We start from the raw sequence: 6,689 nt of genomic DNA, 5'->3' as shown, positions 1-6,689 counted from the left end.
ACGTTGCTCCTGGCGCCACAATTCACAGACTCACAGAGCGCCTCATCCACCATCGTGGTATCCACACAGCATTGCTTCTGACCGAGGAATTCGTTTCGCCGCCAGAGAAATCCAGCAGTGCGGGCTCACGGCCGAGAACTTACTGGTCCTACCACATGCCGTATGCCCCGGAAGCGGCTGGCCTGACGGAAAGGCCGAGTGACCTACTGAAGATTCAGTTATGGCGCAGGCTGGGAGACCACATTCAGGGAGGATGGGGCTCTATTCCACAGGATTCCATATATACTTTGAATTAGAGACCATCATATGGGCGTGTCTCCCCCCTAGCCAAGTACACGGGTGCGGGGACAAAGGGATCGCTCTCCTGGCCCCGCTCCCTCAGGGGAAGCTGTGTTGCCTCCACAGTCAGGGCAGGAGGGTCACGTCAGGAAAGCAGGGCTTCTCCGCAGCTCTTCTCGTAACTTCCATGACCCACAGGAAAGGTTCATGGAAGGCTACCCCCTCCCCCGCACAGAAGACAGTGTAACTGGGGACTCAGACCCTTCGGGCACGAAGGTCCAGGCCATCTCATCGAGTAAAGATCCCCGACTCCCGAGGCTCTGGCTGAGGGGGCAGTTCTGGGACGAGGAGGGTCCCAGAAACAGGGGCTGTGGCAGCTCTGCTTTGTGTTCTTTGCTTGTTCAACGTGCCTGTTCGCCCATGCTGACCTCTCCCGCTCTCCTCCCCTTGACATTTTCCCCGCGGGTGCAACGCGTCACAGGTTCACCGTGCAAGTGAGTCTGTAGGTAACGGGACAGCCGTGGACCTGACCTGAGGAGTTACGGACACCCCCGGGGACGGGTGGTTACTCTTGGGACTGTGTCTCCGCATCGTGGAGGGGCTTCACTTGTAGGAAGATGTGTAGTGTTTGCTGGGCGCTTTCACAGAAGTTAAACGCGCGTAGAGGAGTGTGTCTGGAAACTGAGCCCCAAACCCCTCTTTCATCCGTCTCTTGGGCATTCTGGAACTTTTCTGCCTTGCCTGCTGGCAGAGTGCTAAACTTTGTCAGTAGAGGGCACCGGAGGGACGGCAACGGAGGGAGGGGGTTTTCTTCCAGATCCCTCGTGGCTGTGGGCTGGCACCGGCCACACCTCCCCAGGGACTTCTTCTTCCACCACTTCCTCGCGGGGCTTTGCGGCCAGTCCCGGGCACGGCACTTGCCTGCACGTGGCGTACCTAGCATCCCAGGGAGTGGCTTTCCAGCCAGTTCTGCTGGCAGAAGACCTCAGTGAACTTCACCAAGGCTGCATCCAATGAGACCTGACCGGATCCCAGTGCGGGTTTGGGGGGTGAGGAGACTCTTCCGGAGTTGCTCCTTCCTTGGAGCTCTGCCTCCGCTCTGGGGCGGCGGCCACATGTCTGCTGTTCCTGCATTTTAAGAGTTCCCCTCACCCTCCGTAGCCAACCCCTTGTTACCCCAACCCCCTGCCACAGTCCTTCTTTAAGCGTCCCCTGTTCCAGTGACTGGGGGGGGGGGTTCCTCCTCTTGGTTGGACCCTGAATGATAGCAAGACTGAGGAAATTGCTCAGCTACCAAACAGGCCGTGCGTTAAGGCAAAGGAAGGCCCGGGGTGCCTGGGTGGCTCAGTCGGTTAACCATCCGACTTTGGCTCAGGGTTCGTGAGTTCGAGCCCCATGTCAGACTCTGTGCTGACAGCTCAGAGCCTGTTGCGGATTCTGTATCTCGCTGTCTCTCTGCTCCTCCCTGCCTCTCACTTTCTCTCTCTCTCTCTCTCAAAGATAAATAAACATTAAAAAATTAAAAACAAAAAAGGCAAAGGAAGTCCCGTCGGAGGGCAAAGCCGGGGAGTCTAGGGCTGCGGAGGAGACCGCGCCTCATCTCCTGCCCCTCCCCTTCTGAGTGATGTCGCCAACGGTGGCCGTCCTGTCCCTGGGCCCACCACCGAGTGTGTCCGGCAACTGACTTGTCCTCTTAGTTCGCAGCGTGTGGGTCTGGAGTTGCTGACCCAAGGAACACGCGTGAGAAGCCCGTCACCATTCGGTCCCGCACACCTGGTCCGTCTGACCCGTAACTGGAGAAGCCTGGGAGACCTGAGGACAGCTGGAGCCTGAGTCTCACGAGGGGGAGTGTAAGTACTTGTAGTCACAACACAGATTGGAGGAGATGCCACCACGCGCTCCAGTCCCTCCCATCAGAAGGGCACCTAGTCCTCCCCTTGAATCTGGACCTGGTTGAGTGACTGGCTTTGACCACGGGGACATGAGCGAACGTGACACGAACAGAAGCTGGAAACGCACTTGTGCACCCAGGCTCGTCTTCACTTGCTACTAGAACCTTCTGGCGGTCTGTGAACAAGCCCAGGTTAGCCTCCCGGGCTAGTTGCCCCTGACAAACCCCAGGCCCTCAGGGTGTCTCTGCAGGGACAGTAACTGTCCTTAGGGAGCACCGGCCACCTGACTCCCCCACAGTCCTCAGGTCCACTGTCGGCACCACCCACAAGAAGGCACCGCTCCTTCCACAGGCTCAGCCTTCCCGCCCGAGCTCTGGCGTCGTGATCCGTCACAAGCCCAATGCGTCCGCTCAGCCGAGGACTGTCTACTGCCCTAGGGTGAGGGACAGACGCCGGGGGGGGGGGGGGGGGGGGCTAAAGCTGATCGCGCCCCCTGCCGCTGGCAAGCTTGCGGGCTCCCCTGTCCTCCCCGCCGCTGTCCTCTGCTCACCGCTGGGTCCCTCCGTGGCACCCTCAGAGGACAGCAGCCCCCGCCCATTATCCCTTCCATGATTTCGTCAATGTTCTTGGGGGCTTCTGGACCCACCGGTTGCCTCCTGTTCCTTGAGTCCTCAACACTGCCAATGTCAGCCACACTCTCTCAAGGTCATGCCCCCGGGGGCATCCTCACCAGCAACTGCGTCACTGCCACGACCTCAATTGTAAGGGTCCTCCTCTGTGACCGGAGAGCCCTCTTCCCGTCACTCCCTTCCTCCTGTGACTCCACCCCAGCCCTTGGCTCCACCCCCCTCTGACCCAGCCTGATATCACAGCCCCTCCCACTTTCCCCCAGCCCCCAGGTCCAAGGCCATGACCTCCCCAGGGAGCCCTCCTCAACGCCATAGCTGTGCTCATCCCCTGATGCGACTGTCTGACCAAAGCCCTGTTCTCAGTTAAATCCAGCTCTGGGACTCCGGGCGGGCACCTGAGTACTGAACTTGGCTGGAGGAGGTCTCAGGCTGCTGCTGAACACACTTCAGAGGGCACTTGACATTGCTGGACAGCCCTACACCTGAGACCCCAGGTCTCATTTAGTCGCCCCTCAAATCTCCAACCACGCTGGCTTGCGTTTCTCAGTTAAATGTCATATTATAACATGTTGATGTGTAACACGTTGATGTGGTTCAGTAATAAAAATTTTAAACAGGATATACAGTGAAATATCTGCCTCCCCAACTCCCTCCCCATCACCTCCCTGCCTCCTGCTCTCCCCTCCCCGTTTCCGGTGTGCACACACCTGTGAGCTCACACACTCACAAGTAACCACTCTCATTAGTTCCTGGTGTATTCCTCCAGGCTGCCTCAATGCACACGTAGGCAAAAGCAAATGAATATAATACATATGCATATGTATATGTATATGCATATGCATATACGTATGGTAGGTCGATATAAGATTCTATAGGTATCTTTTCCCACGTTTGTTTATTTGGAGGTAACATACCACAAATTGTTATGCAGTGTGCTTTTTTTCTCCTTGACATTATATATTGGAACAGTTCCACATCAGGACAGACAGAACTTCCTTTTTATGGCTGTATAGTACTCCATTGTTTGGTGCACTGCAATTATCTGCCTGGGGTTACTGATGGACATGTAGGGAGTTTCCAACATGGATAAGATACATTCCTGGAAGGGGGTGCCCGGGTGGCTCAGTGTGTTGGGCAACCGACTCTTGAGGTCGGCTCGGGTCGAGATCCTAGGGATCGAGCCCCACGGTGGGCTCCTCACTGAGCATGGGGCCTGCTTGGGATTCTCTCTCTTTCTCTCTCTCTCTGCCCCTCCCCCCCTTTATCTTTCTCTCTCTCTCAAAAAAAAAAAAAAAGATACATTGCTGGAAGGGGAATGATTGGTTCAGAGAGTTTTTTGACTTGACTGATATTCTCAAATGGCCCTCCATGAGGGTGTCAATCGCCCTCCCAGAGTAGGGGGTGACAGCACCTGATGGCTGTCGGCCTCGCATGCTTTCGACAATCTTATGAGACGTACTCTTTCTGCAGACCTCTCAAACTTAACCCCCCAGATGTCTCTCCTGGGGCCTCCCCACTCTCCCCTTCAGGCCTTCCTCGTTTGGGAGGTGGCACCATGGTCCACATGTCTGACTCAGTGTCTTTTCAACGGTTCGGGGATTTGCTCGTCTCACACGCCACCCCAGAGCCAGCCCTGTCTCCCTTCACAGCCCTCACTGACAACATCATCGCTCTCCCAGGCAACCCCACACCCCTGAAGGGGTCTCCTGGCCTCCCCTCGGCCCTCCAGTGTCCATGCAGCAGCCAGAGAGGTCTTTCCACGTCCTACATCACATCAGTCCCAACTGCCTCTTCAAAACCCTCAGTGCTTTCCTCGTACAGCTGGAGTGAACCCCAACTCCCAGGCCCAGCTAAGTTTCTCGGACCCTCGCCTGCCTCTCCGGGGGGATCCGCTCCACCTCCTACCTTCACCACCCAGCCCTGGAGCTCCTCCTAGAACTGGAACCCTGCCAGCATCCCGCTCCCATCCCCACCCCACGTCCTTTGCCGGGCTGCTCCCCTCCCCTGCACTGCTCTGTCGAGGACTGTGTAAGTGGCCTTGCCAAGTTTGGGGTCCCAAACCAAGTATCGCCTCCTGCGTGAGCACTCCCCCCTTCCCGCTTTAATCTCTACTGAGTCACTCCCACCCATCACCCCACTGCACTTGGACCTGAATTGTTTATTTACTGGCTCTGTGTTTCTTGTGGGCTTCAGGGAATGTCAGCCCTTCTGGGTGGCCTTGGCCAGCTCTCTCCGCTGCCCCGCCCCCAGCAGGAACGGGGGAGAGGTGGAGGGCCCCATCAATGCTGTGCCCCTCACTCCCCGTTCACACGGGGCCCCATGTCCATGTACAGCTGAGAGCAGGTGGCCACAGAAGGCCCCCTGTCCAGGCCGCCCCTCTGTGCCCTGAGCCTGGTGACTCACTCCACCACTAGGGTCAAATTCTTCCCTTATGGGGATTTTCCTGCGGGATGGGGAAGTTCCTGAAGTGGAACCCTTGGTGGTAGCCAGGGCCAGCGACTTGGTCCCTTCCCCACCCCTTGTGCCTCTTCTTCCTCATTCCTCCTGGAGTTCTGCTTCCTGGAGATGGGGGGTGCAGGGGCGCATTGGGGCGGGGAGGGGAGCTCCGTGCTGAGGACCCCCACCCATCCCAGCTGCAGCCAGGGTGGACTTTTAGGTCCATCAGGTCGGCCTGGCCCAAGGGATTTGAAGTTTCCAGCTTGTCCCGGGTGCCGGTGCCATAGCTCCCCGCAGGCCCTATCCAGTGGGGGGCAGGCGCGCTGGTCCCAGGACCCCCTGCCCCTCCCACCCCGTGCTCCGTGGGAGCAGCGAGGTTCCAACCCACCCTCGATCTGCGTGGCGTGGACCTGGGGCCCCAGCTCTGGGGAGTAGGATGTCCAGGGGCCACTGTCCCCCTCCTTCCTTGCTCCCCACTGAGAGGCTGGCTCCATCCCATCCCATCCCCACCTCCACAGGCTCCTCTCCCCTCCTCTGGAATTCACCCAAGGAGCCCCAGACGCCACACATGGCTCCCTTGGGGACCCTCCCTCAGCTATGTGGAATGGAGGGGACCCTGATCCCAGGGACTCTGCCCCTCCCCAAATCCTGGGCCAGGTGAACTGGTGTCCAGGTGAGCTGGGGCCATCTCTGAAGGTAGATTGTGGGGCTCCCCTGATCACAGCTGCAGCTTTGTGAGATCGGTTCCAGAAATATAAGGGTGAGTCCCCACAGGGGCCTACGGGGGGGGGGGGGTGCTGACATGACTGTCTGGGGTCCACTGCCTACCCCTGCATTCTCAGAAGGACAGTGGGGAGGCCAAACTGGTTTATGGTCCTCTATTTACAGGTAAGGAAACTGAGGCACGAGAGAGTGAAGTGACTGGTCATGCCCCACAGGCAGACCCTTCCAAAGCTCATGCTTATGGGTGAGAAGGGGGAGGAGCGCTGTAGGATCAGACACATTGGGGGTCTGACCCAGAGCCTGGGAGACGGGCTTTTCCCAGGCCCCCGGAGGCTAAGAAAGCCACTGCTGCCCCCCATTCCTGCTCCCCAAATAAATCACTCCAAGCCACTTCTGAAATCAGTTTTTTATATTAAGCTATAAAAATCCGGACCATGTCCTGAGTACATACATACAAAAGCAGTACTATCAAAAATAATAATGACGTTATTAACACACACTAACTCCTACAAATGTACAAAGGCCTTTGTGCACCATTTACACAGGCCAGCTCCTGGCCACAGTACCTGGAAAGAGGGGACAAACCCCAGCTCAGTACTGTCAGAGGCACGCGGCTGAGGCGTGCCTAAGTCTGAACTGCACTGGCTGAACTGGAGGGCCTCGTGGGTGGGCAGAGGCCGGGGTGGGGGGGGGGGGGGACAGAGGGGGGGGATAAGGTGCCCCACGGGGC

The sequence above is a fragment of the Herpailurus yagouaroundi genome, unplaced genomic scaffold, assembly GCF_014898765.1.
Source record: "Herpailurus yagouaroundi ecotype Mexico unplaced genomic scaffold, PumYag 141, whole genome shotgun sequence".
Taxonomy (NCBI): Eukaryota; Metazoa; Chordata; class Mammalia; order Carnivora; family Felidae; genus Herpailurus; species Herpailurus yagouaroundi.
This window is presented reverse-complemented; position numbering follows the sequence as displayed.